General features: G+C 44.0%; 1 long non-coding RNA gene across 1 annotated transcript in view; it reads left to right on the forward strand.

The window, feature by feature from the left end:
- The window catches only part of LOC111273891 (uncharacterized), a 49,068-nt gene extending 34,184 nt beyond the window's left edge, over positions 1–14,884 (forward strand). Inside the window, exon 2 of the long non-coding RNA XR_002688096.2 lies at positions 13,354–14,884. This is a non-coding gene — a long non-coding RNA (uncharacterized LOC111273891). The remainder of the gene's footprint in view (positions 1–13,353) is intronic.
- The last annotated feature ends 2,740 nt before the right edge of the window (positions 14,885–17,624 follow it).

Genomic DNA, 17,624 nt, shown 5'->3' on the forward strand with positions numbered 1-17,624 from the left:
AAACTAAAACCGTTAGTATGTTCAGCCGTTCAGTAGGAGCAACGGTAGAATTAAATGGACCTAAAAATCAAAAGCATTTTATCTAGCAAATATACATAGTTACGCCAAGACAGGAGTGGAGGTATTGCGCGATTCTAGTTCTTTAGTCCTTTAGTCGATTCGCTGGTGATGGCCACGACGACACTTAACTCTGGTATCGAACGGGCGGCTGGTGAGTGACGGGACAGAGTTACTTTACTGGCGGTATGCCAGTTTTGAATGATGACAGATGCCCACAAATTCTCGTTGTTTTGGCGTTGCAACTAATGCGGCTGTTGCCGGTGTCGCCGGTACTCCGCCTGCAGCCGTCGCTACTTGCCGGCTATGACAGCTGGTACAACTGATGTTTCTACCGCTGTTAAGGCTCTGAGTTCCTGTTACTGTCGATAAGAACCGTGGACAGTCGCGACTAGACTGAGATGTCCCGGAGCTGAAGTAGCTATTGCCGCCGCAGCCGGCAGCACGCGCAACGAAATCCGCAGATCTGTACGTGCGCGTACACCTTTTGAGGAGAGTTTTCTGCAGTGTGACTCAATGGCTTGTTTTAACATTAATAATGCTAATTTCTGCTGTCATATTCGCGGAGGGGCTGCGATATGCACCGCGTCCGTCCAAAAGTGGCCCGCTCGTTCGACGATCGTATCTAATGGTCTATTTGGCAGTAGATGAACTGTGGTTCTGATAGAAATTGTTGGCTGATTCGAGTAAACGCGAAAAAGCGCATAAGAAGAAGCGATGATGGATTAGGGGAAAAACGCGTCATGGGAAACCGTAGGCAGCTGCAACATTTCCTTGCTGCAGGTCGACCGACCTTGCGGCCGCATAGAAGGTGCCATGATTTCGGTTATCATCGATTTTGGTCAATGTTTTACTTGACCCTCGTAGTACACAAATGCTGCTGAAATTCTTACCACTGATTCCGAATATATACATATAAACACGCATTTATTGAAACTTTGAGTTGTTGAAACGCCAGTGTGGAGTTAAGGTTCTCAGCTCTTAAAGTTTACTTCGTGTAGTATTATTACTCGATCAGAACTGTAGTCTGTCTCGACAACTTGCCAGTTCCATACGTTACGAAATTCATTCTGTGTGACGTCGGCGGATATTTGGTGGTCGTGAACAGCAATCATTTTCGGTTTTCAACGGCAAAGAACGGTGTTTCATTTTTGAGCGCTGTATCATCCTACGTCGACTGAGCGCTGATAGTCGATGTCTTCTCTGCGTTACGAAGTGCTAATGGGACACGCACGATCTTACGACGCCAGCATTAGGTCACTTCATGTAAGAACTACCATGATAGAACGTTCATTTTTCGTTGTTTACGTTCGATCATTGCGCTAGGTCTCAATTTCAATAACATTGCCAAAGAGCTGAAGAATTGTTCAAACAGTACATGCGTCAGCCGAGAATCGAACCCGGGTACCTGCATGGTAAGCGTGTTCTACATCTGTACTATCTACGCCCACGGAGCTTACCCCCGTGACGGACATCTGCGTATTGACATAAACGTATGACAATACTGCGCCTTAGATACGTCAGTAGGTAACTGCTCTTGTACACAAATTCTATATATTTTCTCGATTTATAATCATAAGCATATAATATGAGACGAACCCGGTACCGCTAAGAAGCATATCGGACCCGCGGCGAAACTAACACCTAGATACACCCCGCTAAACGCGCGTGCCCAGCAAGCATAGTCCATAATGCGACCTGTCACGAACCCCGTCTTAACGGATTCAGTGATCCGTTTTCTGCGAGATGTACAGATCCGATCCCTCAAGGCTTAATACCCAAGCAAGTAGCATAGGCAAAACGCCCTAGTACTACCTAGAATTAAAGTTCTAAGAGAAATAACTTTTCATTCCCATAAATGTGTTTTGAGTTATATAGTATAGTTAGAACTATATGTGATATATATATATATATATGTTCGCCTTTTGTGTGATCTTGTGGAATTTCGTTGTAACTGCATACAATATCATAGACTAAAATTCTATGGATGACTTTCAGAAATACATACGCCTTCTGTAAAAGAAATTGCCCCACTCAATCATAGGTAGCTCATTGCGCTGTCTTCTCTACGTAACGCTGCTTGATCTTGATCTCGTTGTATTGAGCCTTTGGATGCTGCGCTTCTAAAGTCTGTGTTCCATCAAATAGCAGATATGCGAATAGGGGCAATTCAACTACTGCCTACATATCGATACCATCGAGTTACTCATCGATACGACCTTGACCCGATGACTGAGACAGAGGGCATGTTATATCTCGCGCGTTACTCACACTATTACGGCAATGCGAACAACGCACTTCTGGGATCACTTTTTTCCTTTATTCTCCAAAAGCAACGATCTTAACGTGTACGGGAATAGTTCCAAGGCACTATACAATTGTACAGTATTATATAATACGCGTAATTCACAAAACAATATATAGGATATATAGTTTCAGTAATCAGGGTCATAGTCATAGACGATGGGGGCGCAGCTCCGCAAGAACGCCATTATGTGACTATACAATGGACAGGGGTTTTCATCTACTGCATTGTAAGAACATCGTCGCAATATTTCCAACATCAAATCTAAACAAAGAAGCAACCTATTATACAATTATGCTTCGTTGGATCTGAGCGGTACAGATTTTCTGAAACATATTTGTGTGTCATCTGAAGGTGGCGATAACGGCGGTGAAGCCTTTGGCTCAGCAAGAGTTTCGAACGTTTACCACACGTCATATATACCTTGTCCTTCTCTGCCGTTTCGCTAAAGTAACAGACCGTTTAACCGGATAATGTAAGGCATCCTGCTTCGAGTTGTCCCCGTAGTAACAACGAGCAGTTGAACCTTATTGCAGCCGAATATGGATTAGGTACGTACGTAACTGGCAAAACCAAGTAGGCCGTAGCCTCTGGTATCTCCTATACGTCTTCCCATAGAAGGCCGCGTGTTTCAAACGAATGCACCATGCAACGCGTTACTTCCTCAGCGAAGCTGCCATGAAGTAGGTAAAGCTCACTTCGACATATTGTCGTAATACAGCTGAATTATGTTACGACTTCATTTGGCCGTCATTTATTCGTCTACAATACAGTAGAGCCTATTGTTAATATTAAGTAAATTAACTTCGAATCTGTTTTCTCTATTATAAGTCGCCATCTGAGTGTGGCTATAACTGTTATCTGTAACCACAGAAAATTGCAGTGTGTTTCTCATCTTCTACCCTTTTTTTCTTTTTTTTTTTTTGCAATTGGCATTGCGAACGATCGTTCCGACCATACAACATCATATTGATTCCTCTCTAAAAAACAGAATTTGTTGTTGTGTTTAGCTCAATTATCATAGGGAAAGTAAGGGCAACATATACATATAAGTAGTGTACTGGCCAGCGTTTAACTACGATATAAACTTGTTATACTGCGTATCTATAGCCGAATATTTTGGTCCCTTCAAGATTTGAAACTAATACGACGTTAGAACAATATAGTTCGATTTACGGTAAACATTTTATTCATCAATCTTTGAAAACAACCTTATTTATGAACGTTCATAGAAATGTCATCGATATTAAATTATAGATTTCATTATAGTTGCGAAATACTGCAGCTGAAAATGAAATATTAATGAGACGTAAAAATGATTTAATGCCAAATTATCATATATAAACACACAGCACCCGACGCCACTGTCTTTCGTCTTTTGAAGACTTTTGGCGCCAACCTCTTGTTCGCAAAGGCTTGTTTAGTCCATCAAAGCAACGAAATGACGCCAGAACGAATTGTCGTGTCTGTGTTGACATACTGATGATTACCCCCCCCCCCCCCCATCCGTCTCTTACTTCTTGAACCGGCTCTTTGCATACAAACTCCACGTTCGTTCCCCATACATACTTCGGCTAATCAAGCAACAATCAGTCGACAACCGTCATCCAGACGTCGCCGTCCACGAGAGACGACTTTGCACCCTCCCACACACCCCATTTGGCCTACCCAATGTATTCATGCTCGCACGTGAAAACAAACCACGTACGGCTCACTCCTTCCAAATCTGTCCTGCCGTTTTTGAAATTATCTCAACCTCTGTAAACACACACATTTATGTGTGCACTGCACTATTTACTAAACGACACCATAGCAGACGCTTTCTGCTATTGCTTACTTGTTCATGTACAGCGCTTAGGGACAGTTGGTAAATGGGATTCACGCGACGAAATCCAGCCGAGCGATTGCAGTGCCGCTGCAACCCATATTTTGCCAATAGCGTCACTGCACACGGCCGTTCTCAGATATCGTTCTCTTCGCTAGTTGTATTGGACCGCTGACTGCGCGATTTTCCGGGACGCCGTCGTCTTTTACCGCAGTCCCAGCGAATTTGACAAGGAGGAATCTTCTTCGCCAGTAATACGATTCAATATAGGGAGCGATTACGCGATGCGCAGTAAATATCCAACAAGATTTAGTCCGTAAAATTGCGATGACATCGTAGACTGCCTATTGCTTTTAATCATACCTGTGGCTTTTCAGTTACCTAAAAATCGGTGAAGTTACACTCTAACGAATCGCTGGCTCATGACACTTCCCCTGGCTTTGTTTATCGAAAACGAGAAAAAGCTCCATGTGATCATAGTGCGAGTCTATTCCAGTTAGTATTGAAATCCAAGCATATATTAGCCTACTGGCTTTACCATCCGAAAAGCCCGTTTCTTGCATGAAAAAGCAGGCATCTCTTGAAGCTGGTCAACAGAACAGCCATCGTAAGCGTGGACAACGTCACACAGTATACAATTTACGTGAATAAAGAAAGTTTTTTTGCAAGCGGTGCCCATACGAACGTCTATTTGCAACACAGTCTTTCTAGCTTCATCATTGCGTTGTCTCTCAAGCTGAGCTAAAGCGGTACGGGGTATCATCAGACGGTTAGTTCTTTCAATTTCTTTTCTGCATTATAGTAAACGATTTGTGATCATGAGTAGATCCTAGTGCGTGCGGTTGTTTTAGCGTAATTTGGTTTATTTACATTTACAGAAACTATAATTACGCAACAAAAATACTGAACAGTAGATTGTTTATGAAGAAGCTAGCCCGTACCATTGTCTCATCGTCTCCCTTCATTTATTGCCTGGTTATTGAGTGTAAATTAATTAGAGAAGCAGTAACAAGCGGTGCAGCTACTACTGATTCCACTGTTGTTCCTGGCCGCAGCCAATAATGACGAACATGCCAGTCACTGAAACACTCTATAGCATTGCCGCAAAAACGCTTCAATGGGTCATTCTTGTTGATTCAATCGGAAGATCGACACCACCCCGCGTTCCTCCTGCCTGTCGGCGTCTTCGCCTCGACATTTTCTGGTTCCTTTGCTATACCAAATGGAACAGAAACAGAAGTAGAGGTTCTAGCTATAGCAATGGCCGAGAGCGAAGGCCGTAAGGGCCGGCATCAATTATGGTCTGGGTGAAAATAATGGTTATCGAATAGCAGCATAGGTGCACCGCATCATCAGAACCTGCTCCCTTACCTTGAACTAAAACGGCAGAAACTATAAGGAGCAAAGTAAGGTGCGGTTAAGTCTGGCATCGGTCCACGCGAACACATGCGTAAAGTCGCCATTGTAGCCGCCGTTGTCGCCCAGTGCCCTGGTACGGCACCGACAGACGCCTGCCGGTGTCGTACCTGCTAGGAATACCTGCGATAGCGAACTTAGTTAACAACGACATAATAGAAACTGGTGTTAATTGTTTTTCGGCGTCTGACCTATGTTTCCAGTGTCCCTTCTGCTAGCCGTGAGTCGTTGTCCTGGTCGTCCTCGTCATCTACAGAATTCAAGAGATTGTCGGTCTGTTTTACTATCTGTCTGGCTGTCCATTTATCAGAGTTCTCAATCGAATTCCACATCTCACCTCCAGTCCATCGGAGCATTGTTGCGCAAAAAAAGGCTGATTGAGATCTTCTTACAAAAATATAGACGAATATTGCCATAAAACGGCAATTGTCTACTGCGGTAAGAAGATGTCACTCTCATATTGTATAGAGGTATATTGTACATTTTTATTACAACCCCTGTTATTGTGCCAGTATGTAACTATATCTATATTTTCCGACGGTGATTCCTATTATAACGGTGGTTGAATGGGTACACTCGTTTACTAATAACAATATCCGTTGATATGAGTACCAACTAGTTCTGCTGCAGTATGTGTTAGCAACACTAATGAATCGGCAAGCTAATGACCTTACTGGCCAATCGCTAAGATCTGTTAACAGTTTAAACAAAGAAGTTCAAGTTTTCGCCGAAAAAGATTTCGGAGCGTTAACAAATGTTTCATAAGTATATAGTATAGACATTTTTGAAATGGGCCTAATCAGTCTTCAAAGTTAGGCTACAAATTAGGTACGAAAACAACACAGTACATCTAATCACACAGGAAATGATGAGGTTGAACTTTGGAGACATAAGTTATTTCTTCATTTGGTGTTTGTGGTTATTTTCGTACGTTCTCTCGAATTGTCAATCCCGTTTAATGGCACATATTATACAGGCAACTTAATTAGTTATACATTTAGTATACGCATACAGCATTGACGACGGCTGATATTCACATGCTTTCAACATGCGATGACTATAAAAAGTGTTAAAGTTCTTCACACTGCAACTAGGCTACAACTAGGCAAGGGAACCCAGCCATTATCCTCTACGTAAGGGGTTCAGCAAAATGGAACATTGCACTATAATCGAACGCTACTTATCTTGCCGTTTCTCTCCTCCTACGTGTCTGATTGAATAACGGCTAATAACAATCTCAGTAGCAGACGATTCCTCCAACTCTCTTCGTCCTTTTTTAGCCCCGTGTAGCCCTTTACTATAAGATGTTGGAAACGAAAGGCAAAATGCCACGACTCCCCGACTCCCCATGATCAGATTCGTAGTAGCAGTACGGCTTGCAGCGACCGATCACGTCGGCTGTTTCAAAAGTCTCAAAATAGGACCAGTCGACCCTGTCCGTCGAACCCCGTCATTGAGTTGACAAAGAGGTTTTGTTTCGCTTACGTTTGCACCGACACTAGTTCCTCGAGCGATAGCGGCAATTGCCGCAGTGGCGACGGCGGCCTCTTCGTTCGGCGTTTTCGGACTCTTCGTTCGGTTCCGACATCGACAGGCCAAAATAGTGCTGCTGGTGCGAAAGAGCACGGATATGTCGTCTGACCATGCGCGAGTAGGCATACAGAGAACGGCGAAGACGACGAACTCAGTACGAAAAAAGCGAGGAGCGCTCAAGCGTCCAGCGACAGCAGCAGCAAGTAAACCTGTAATTTTTGGACTTTATCGTTTCTCATATCTTACTGCTTTTGACTTCTTCTGCTCTTGGACTTTGTTCGCCAATGCACCCGCGACATGGTTAGGCATCCAAATAGCGACAGATCAGACTGAAGGGGGCATTTCAGCCTCGTTTCATACGGTCCCGAACACCCCGCCATCTTGTTCCAAACGACAGTCGCGCTGCGTTCTCTTTCTTGGTCTTTCAATAGGATGTTCTACGCATCTCCTCCAAAGGCTAAGAAAGAGGCGGGGCAACTAACTCGCCGGGGCAGATCAACTCAAGTCGTGAGTGGACCCCACTACATGGGTCCGAACGTGAATTATGCAGGTGCTAAAGGAACTTTCTACAGGGTCTATATATAAAAAATGGTTTCCACAGATTGTGTAGTACTTATTTATGTACATGCTTTTTACAGATATGTATACTTTTTCTTTTATATATATATATATATATAGAACGAGGCATTCAAGTTCAAATACACTTTATCGGCCTGTTTGTTTCAGCAGGCACACTTTGACCTATTATTTTTGGCCCTAAAGAAAGCCAGTCATTTTCAGACAAAACAACAGACTCGTCATGGCGAACGAGTGTGCGTCATTTTCGCAATTTGAGTGAAGATTAGCTATTGTACAATGTGAAGCCTCTCGCCCTAACGTTAGGAATTTTTTCCCAAAATCGATGGGCTAAGTTTCACGTGGTTTTCGAAAGAATCAAAGAGTACCTCTAGGAGACAGCCAAAAAAACCTTTAATAAAGTTTAGATTTAAAAGGTCTTGATAAATCATCACAATAATTCGAAAAGCTATTTTTGACACATTTGGGTTTTGCTTCGAAAATGAAGTGTCGCTTTTCAAAGAGAAGAAGACTAATCAATTGAATCGTCCAGATAAGTTGTAACGGTTAGATTTCCTGAGACTCGTCGCACCATTCTACACCTTTCGGACTTTTTGGCCCGTTTCGAGTTTTCTTTTAGGGTCTTTGACCTGCTACAAAAATCTAATTCCGTTGAACTTTCTCGTATGTAGCGTATGTTAGTCCTTTAACGCGCCGGTATTATTTACTGATTAAAAAAAAAAGGTATTATTTGCATAGTGATTTAGGTCGGGAATCGTAGCTATAATCGCATTAAGTAACATAAGTTAAGACATCTATAACTTATACGAAACAAGAGGTGTTTCATCGAAAATCGTACGATGAGTACTGCGTTCTTGATGTATTTTTTTTCCATTACTTTATAATGATCTCGACCGAAATTTTAACGCGCTAGATAATCGACAGATTACAATCTCTCCGCCGTATTATGTGTAATAAAAACACGCTTTAGCTGAGTTACAGTAGTATTTTAGCCAGCATTATGGTAACTTTTTGGCCCAGAAACTATTCGTTCTAACTGGAGCAAGTTCATCGCCACGACTGCTTCGTTGTGAAAAAATCCCTGTCATGTTTATGTTTTCAATTAAAGTTTTTTTTGTTTTTTTTTTGTTTCTATATTGCTGCTTTCATATGGGTTGCGGTCAATTCAGTTATTATTACATTTTGATCGCTATTTACGGTTTTTTTTTTTATTGCTGTTGGAAAGAGCGCGGTTGTCGGGATAAGAAAGTGATGGATATGTTCAGTGCCTAACAGATTTGCAGACAACGATTCATAATAACATAGCTGAGTGACATTTCGTTGAAACGGCAATTACCTCTAGTGACCTAACCCGCTACGAAACGTACCGACCTGGTCTGCATGGAGGCCCATTTGAGGAAAGTGATGATGTCATGCAAAGGGCAGCCCGTACTCCGTTGACGCTATTATATGAATGTGGATGAATAGCAAAACTAGTAGAGTGTAAAGTTCCAAAAAAAGAGTATAGATAGGAAGCATTGATTAAGTTATCATAATTTTTCAGCTAGTAAGGTTGTTGTATGCGTTAGCTGGCCGAACAAATGGAAACACAATATATGCGATACGGACATATAATCTGATATTATATTGTTCAGAATGACCATAAACTGACGTGACCCTGGTAACTGACCGTGACATCTAAATCTAATGGATAGTCTCACTAATGGACTTCTTGATGGCCCGTTGGGTTCGAGATATTATGTAAGGGACTAAAAAATTTTTTCCAAAATCGTCCGCAATCAGACGGGAACGGCAGATATTGATGCTTTCGAGCTCTTTTTGTTTCACATCCCTAATTCGTAGAATCGCTCTTTTCTTTGTTACTTGGACTTTACCACGTTACGATACTAATTAATACGAGCCTCGTAATTTCCTATAGCTTTTACCCACATTAAATTGTCTGAATGAAACACATTTAAACAAATGTACCACTCACAACTCCCTTCCTCTCTCGCGCTATATATATATATATATTGATCGGTTGGTTCTTTTCTACCGATCATTCTTTTGTCTGACTCTTTTCTGGTTTTTTTGGCTTGCGTATCACATCTATTAAGATGTCTTTGGGGAAATTTCTGCATCGGTTCGCCATCGTTACCATCTTTCCGTCCTCGCTTGCCGCTGTTACGGCTATCTATCTCCACCGTAACTCTGGCTAGCAGTTCTAGTCGTAATGTTATTGTTGCTTCCTGTTGTTCTTCCGAAAGCCGCAGCGTCCTTCACGGCCAATGACAATAGCATCGCAACAACAACAACAATAGCAAAGGCTAAATCTGACTACCCACCGCTGCTGTTGCTCACTCCCGGAACATCGAAATACTTCTGAGGGGGCTCTTGTTCACCGGCTTGCCACCTCTGTGCATCTTGTGCTCCGTCGGACGTTTACCCATGTCTATCTGCGGTGTGTTCACGTCCAAATCTTAGCGTTCCATTCGCTCGCCGCCAGCCGAAGGCAGAATGTCCCTGCTCCTCCTGCCGCTACCCTCTTGCAACTTCAACTACCCCTGGTTTCCCTTAGCTTTTTGTTATTCCACCATTCACATACAATCAACCGACCGATGAGCAGGACGATATATATTTGTTTGTAACGATGACTGTCGTTGGTTTGTGCGCCACGTGGGTGTGCTTGAGCTCGCGTTTGGTCTTGTCTGTGATTCTGTTCTTATTGTTGTTGCGTTTGCCGGTAAAAGCGACGCTGTGGCTAGCTTCGCCGCTGATACTGATGATAATAGCGACGAGGGGGCTGGTGCTGATGATTATGATTATACTGACGATGACGGCTGCACTGCCGTCGTTGTGATGACGACATCGCTGATGGTTTAGACCATTGGCCGTCATCGACCTTCGCTTTCTTTTCAGTCCGCATCGCTTCGCTACTATTGTGCGACCATTACGAATGAAGCTGTTATTGCTATCGCTACTGCGATTACTGCTGCTACATGACGACGTCTATTGTCGATTGTGTGGCTTAGGCATTTCCACTTCAGCAGCAGCAGTGGTGGTTCCAGCAGATCCTAGACGGAAGATTAGCTGGGTAAACGAATAGATAGATAAACGGCGCTGGTAGTGATAATAGTTGTTATGGTGTGTGGGTTGGTCAGACGCCCGGACCGACATAGACCAACACACACGAGCATACATACACAGCCAGGCAGACAGCGATCGGAGAGATGAAAACAGACACACACTACTCGCTGGTCCATGATGGACCTGTGTTTGCCGGTGTTTTTCCTGACGCTGTTTGTTATTATACATCACTATAAACAGCCAGCAATGCCAGTATCAGTATGGGTACAACTACAGTTGCAGAAGCTGCAATCGATGTGGTTGCCTGGTGGTGGCACCTGCATAACTCTGGCGGCCGAAACCGACCGGTGCCATTGCCTCCGGTTCTGATGGTGACGCTCGCCTGTAACGACATCGACCACAACAACCGCGGCGGCAGCGGCCACGTCGCTTGACCTTGGCAGTGACCGGAGCAGCTCCGGGGGCAAGGTTGCACTAGACGCGCTTCGGACGATACGCAAGAGCGCACGTTATAGTACGTACACGGAATGACGAAGAGACACTCTCGTGGACGACAAACAAACACACTAGATATATTCGAAACAGGAAATGTAAGCTGCGACAAAGTCTGACAACACAGGCACTGATAAACGACAAAACCGAAAAACCAGCTTTTGTTTGATACGCTTGTCGATGAAAACCAGAAAAGTACAGAAAACAATTTTTGTATAGCTGTTCAGGACACAAATCGGGGTGGGGGGTGGTGAGGCGAAGCTCGTGGGATATGATTACGCTGGGTAGATCACGTTGGCTGTCGAGATGAAAAAGGGCAGTCACTGAGACTATTCATCGTAAATAGTACTGTTCTAAGAATAGATTTATTATCTAGCATCAGTATCTTCTAGCTGAACTGTAATTTGGGTAATACCTTATTCAACAATGGCCATACTTGCCTCAAACGTCAACGTGATAAAATCATTCATTCTTCCACATATCGTGGCATAGGATTGCTGGTCGTGTTTAGGTTCGGTGACCATACACACACTCGTACGACCCTATATATTATATTTCGAGCTGTGTCAAATTGTTTAATATAGCATCGATTTTTCAAATAGCGTCCATTTTAGGGTACTTCGTACCGAAAAAAAAGCAATTAACATCAGATGCTATCGGCAACGATTCGGCATCACACACACACACACAAAAAAAGCGTGTACAAACGGGTAAAGCTCAGAAAGTCTGTATCTATACGTGAACTTTTTAAGCGCTTCGTATGCTCGACATCGATACATAGCCGCCGTTCAATGGATTAACGCACTGCTTCGGATTTCTACGTTTTTTTTGTCGTACATGCCGTAAACCTGCGATACTTATTCATCTGTCCGTTTCGGGCGACGTTCTTTGTTTTTGTACGCGCTCACTAATTGCATCATTATCGTCATATTCTGGGCCGTATAAGCATACGTCTGTATGTATAGATTTATAAATGCATGTAAATGTCAAAAATGGTCGTCACATTCATCGGAACGATGTACGACGCGAAGGAAAGTGAAAATATCCGCAACCAATATCGGCTCGACCCGTGTTTTCTCGAGTTTCAATCGTCACTACCGCCGCTGCTGCTGTTACTCCTGGCGTAACGATAATCTTCTCCCAGTGAACAGTTTATGCCCTCCTGTGGTGCGCTTCAGTCGAGACAGCTCACCAGACGTAAAAACAGATCGCAGACCGTGTTGTTGTCGTTGATGATTTGGACGGCGGTGGCCAGGGCAGAGTCGCCAGACGTCCCGGTCGTTATTACGGCAATTGAAGACATCTCGACCATTATCTCTCGATATGGGTACGACTGACCCAGACATCGTATTATCGTTTGTCGAAATCAAATAGTTGTACCACGCGCGTCTGTATGGGGTTGCGAGCGTGTGAGTACTTGTCGACGGACGGCTGGATCAATGAATGAATGAATGACAATAGAGAAGGATGTTCTGAGGTGTACAGAGTTGATTTTAGGATGTTAATGATGATGAATCGTTTCGAACGTGTTATATTCTAGCGGGTCGTTGGTGAAATTAGTATAGCAATTTATATATATATAAGCTGCGATGTCTTGTATCAATAGATAATGAATTAGTTAAGGGTGCTTGTAACAGATGCCCAGTACCTTCAGGTAGTTACCCTCGATCTGTGTGATTGCTCTCAGGACACCTACGCCTAATTAGAAGTATCTCTAGAAGCCTGTAGCAAAATAGAAATGGTTCTCTATTTAGCACATTTAATTAGTCTGCCAATTCCGAATATCTAAAGCGAGTGAATCTCAGGCTGTTTTACCAAGACATAAGCACTCTTTGTTGACTACATAGTTACTTAATTCTCTCGTGATAACAGAAAGAATAGAATTTTATTTTTACATCCACAATGAGAAGGTGTGGCTATTGACGTCCTGTAATTTAATTTTAATGCAAGCAAGCTATGTACGAGGGACCTTTTGTTTTCGTAACAGAATTCTATTCGATATAATGGTAGCTGATGATTAAGCCTTCACCGCTACTACCACAAATAAGAAACAGCTATTACCGGTTCCTTCTGTGTTTTACAGTGCTAGCGCCTATACGGAGCCGCCATTAGCCAGGCTTGTCGTCCTCCACTGTTCCGTCGTCCAAGCGGAAGGAAACAACCGGAAGTTGCAAAATAGACGAAGCAAGCAGAAACGCTCAAGCATAAGGCCACGGTACACCGAAGTGATGCACGGTGCTGTGTTGGGCGGTGCGTGAATAGATATTTCAAAGTTGAGTGGCCAGAGACTCAGTCGAAGTGAGGACGCAGCTCGAAAAGCTATTTGTTTGTAACGAGGGCGTCCTCGAGCGGTTGCCTTCGCTACTGTAGTGCACATCGCCAGAGCCGTCCCTTGTTGTCACATTCTGTGCTCTTTTGCGTGTTAATGGCGCTTTGTGGCGTGCTAAAAACGCAGCTAGGTTACATCCGGTCCAGCAAGAACCTGCATCATAGTAACGCTAGCCAAGCTTAAAGATAGTGCTCAATAGAAGTAGCAGCAGCAGCTCGATAAAGAGTAGGCAGAGGGTGAAAGCGTGGGAGATTTTGTAGCTGAGGTTTGGGGGGCGAAGGGAAAGGTGATAGCGGCGGTGGCGACGTGGGGAGAGGCGTCACACTTACACCGGCTACTAGCCCCCCAGAACAGAGTCAGACACGGAGGATAAGGTTCGCTTGCCAGTCGCCCCTATGGACAGCCGGATAGAAAGGTGACGACTCGTTTCGCTATCAGTGGATGGTTGAGGCTTGGAGGGCAATTTTTTTACACGCGGTTATTGTCCAGTCTTCTTTTTTCTTCAGGCGGGTTGGTGCTGCACCAAAGCATACGCGGAGTCTTGGTGTCGATCGTCAAATCTGACCATAGCTGTGGTGCAAATGCACAAGGATCGTAGAAGTCCTCTGGAAGTACGTATGTGTTGACGGTCAATAAGGGTAACGACAAGGCCACTACAACAATAACAAGGACGACAACAACAAAAAACCATTAGCAGCCGCCCCGTCGGTGCTCTTGAATACGCAGGAAATTGCATCAATAAACAGGTATACTCGTCGCCGCCGCCGCCGCCGTCGTTGGCTACCATGAAAACGTTATTTCCATTTCTCCAACAACGGGTATACTGCCGTCACTGTGGTCGCGGCTATGGTGCCAACAAGAGGCGGGCTTAAGAACTCGCTGAAGAGCAGTGGTCGCGTTTAGACGGCTTCACATCGGACGCCTGGGACAGAAGTAGCAACAGCGACGACGACGGCAAGTATTAGAAGAACGCTGCGTTTGCCTTTGTCTCATCGCTCATCCTGTACCGAAAATCACGTAATAATCATGATAGTTTCAATACGACTATAAACAACAGAGAAATCCGGCTGACAACCAACAATGATAATGATGCAAATGAGTTCCAAATAGATTTAATCGAACTCCTTGTTAATGAGACATTGCGAACCAGCCAAAGGTTAAGCCAGAAGGTCGAAATGAATGGATAGTTCGATCACTGCTTACATTACTGGCTTAGTATAATATTGCCTCGTAGAAATTTCTAAATAAAAGTAAGTACAGAATCATCAGAGCAGAAGAAAACATGCGCGTATTCGTCATCAATCTTCTCTTCTTCTTAGCGTTGCATTGCGTCGTAGTTGCGCAAATCGATTAGAGAGATACAAACACTGGCTCCGAAGATAGGCGAAACGTTTCAATGCTCAGTTTAGGTATAGGAAGTATTGACAATCCGTTTAATTGAGTTAAGTTATCGTTGGGATCCAGTACTGATAACGGATCATTTTTAGTAAATAGGTTTATTTCTTTGAATCTTTCTGGCTATTTGCACCACATATAGAAATGTTGGTACACACACGTGTCTAACGTAAAAGGGGGATCTGAATTAGCTTTTTTCGTATATTATAAGAAGTGATTTGCCTCGGCATTACCCAATCAATTCAGGGAAGCGTTTACTAGCCAGTTAGAGTATCGATTTCCTACCAGCGATAATGCCTACACTTAACACTTTTCCCGAAGAATTCGAATCTTGTTCAAATTCTTCGAGTCTGCCTTATTTTATGCGATATTGCCTCCCATCCTCGTTAGGGCCGCAATGGGGAAAAGATAGCATCTTTTTCATATTCCTTATTTTTCTTCGCCTTTTTCCATTCTTAATTTTTTCTAGTTGCTTGCGCCGAATCGATCGTCGTATCCCATAATAAGGTCACAACTTATCAATTGTTTACTGGAATTAAAGATTGCTAGACTTCGGTCTCTTATTCACGTTTCCACGTTAGCAACTCGAGCAGAGTCCTACTACCTCTGCAGATACTGTACTGTAAAATAAGTGCCTCTACGGAACCGGTGTCGGTTGGAAAGGCTTTGTCGCTCGTGGCGTTCTACGGTAAATGCTTCGCAATGTGGACATAATCATCATTCTCATACAAGCAACTTTGGCCATTGCAGCTTCGACTCTTCGGCGGATCACCAGCGCCTGCCTATTATAACTGAAAAAAAAAAATCCGGGCGCTTTTCACTGTTGCCGATTTCTTGTAATAGAGCTCGCGATCTCACCTCTCAGCGGGAACATCGTACCCTTCTCGGGACGGTGAGTCGCGTAACTAATCAATTTTGTCCACCGGCCGTTTGGCGTTGACTACACTGGCCGACCGAGCTACATCAATTCGATGTCGATCTCTAGATATACACCTCTGCATTCATTAGCGCACTCTTTTCTTTACCTGATAAACACCGCATAAGTGACTAGGACCGTACATTGCTTTGGACTATTTCTTGCTGGAGGGAAGATGAGGAAGACAGCGCCGGCAAACCTGCTTATATATAGACATGACGCTCACGGTGCCCGCTAACTGCAAAGCGTTCAGTCCGCTAACGCTGCTGTGCCTTAACGCATATGTGGCTTCCCACGCCTGGCATAGTGAGTGTCAAATAGCTCGTTTTGATAGTCGCTGTGTGTGACAGACGCTTGCAGTTGAAGGAAACTAGGACCATAAAACGATATTACGTCACGCACGTTTTGGTAAGGTCGTAAGTCACAACCAATAACTGAAGCGTCAACTGCAATGATAAAAGGAAACTGCAATAAAGCTGCTGTATGCGCCAATGCCGGCGCAGGTTTCTGTTTGGCCCCTTTCTCTCCTAACCTGTATCGAAATTCTGACGATTCGGCCAAATAAACATTAGCGTACACATGTGTAGGAGTCACGTCAACTGATCCACAGGTTCATGGTGCGTTGTGGTGACTTGACAAGATTAACGTAGAGCCGGGTCGACTTGTGACGATCTCTGTGACGAAAATGAAGATGCTGATTTTTTTCCAGCAGTTAGGTGCCACTTGGCGTTCGTGGTACGAAAATTGTCATGAAATAGCTCCTGTGTAGGATAACATGACGGTTCCACAAATATTATTCTCTTGTTGTTTTCAATAGTTTTTGATAAAATCTGTTGACTGTAAAGAAGGGTATGTAAGGAGCATTCTCTCAAAGGATTTCTTAAAGCATCCGAATGGCCAATACTGTCTACTGTACCCCCGTCTCCCACGCCATGCAGAAGTTTTTGCCTTTGTCGGATAGTTCAAGCGCTGACTAGAGTCTTAGCCGTACACAGACAGACCTGAAGGGGGCTGAGCTGTGGGCGGTTGTAAAACAGTATAAATTCGCATTTATGTCGCTGGAAAGCCATGAAGGTCTATATGACTGGCTGTTATCGGCCACACTACATGCACTACAAGCATGAAGCATGAATGTTTGGCATTTTGAGATGCATGTACATATGCCCTCTGACGGAGCGAAATGAGAAGCGGGTTTAATTCGAAACATCCGCCGGAGCCGAACCGCAACAAGCGCGTAGTCACCGCCATTTCTAGCACAGGCGTCACCACCGCGACAGCCATCACCGTTAGCAGAACTGAAAGCGACGGCAGATGAAGTGACGGCTGTTCTGTTGACGTCCGTGAAGAAATAAATCTGATCAGCGAGTTCGTTCAGATATACGTAGCATTATGCATCCGAATGACTGAACAAGTCGAGCGCCACTCACGCGAAGCGAGAGACTCACACATCTCTACTTCATCATTACAAGTACCAGCAGCACATGTGCACTGTGTCATATAGAATCGTAGTGGATCAAGCCCATGCGCTGCGTTGGTTATCTCGCTTCAGGCTGGCCCTCTGAGTGACTGCGTGAACGGGTGATTGGCTGGCTGGTGACCAGAAGAGCGGGTCAGTGCAAAAACAGACGGATATACAGAAACAGACCGACAGACACGCGCCCATAGCCGACAGGCTATGCGAGTCTCAGATATTGTGAGCAGATGCGGTGTCGCA

This window comes from Varroa jacobsoni, unplaced genomic scaffold (genome assembly GCF_002532875.2).
Source record: "Varroa jacobsoni isolate VJ856 unplaced genomic scaffold, vjacob_1.0 scaffold_234, whole genome shotgun sequence".
NCBI lineage: Eukaryota > Metazoa > Arthropoda > Arachnida > Mesostigmata > Varroidae > Varroa > Varroa jacobsoni.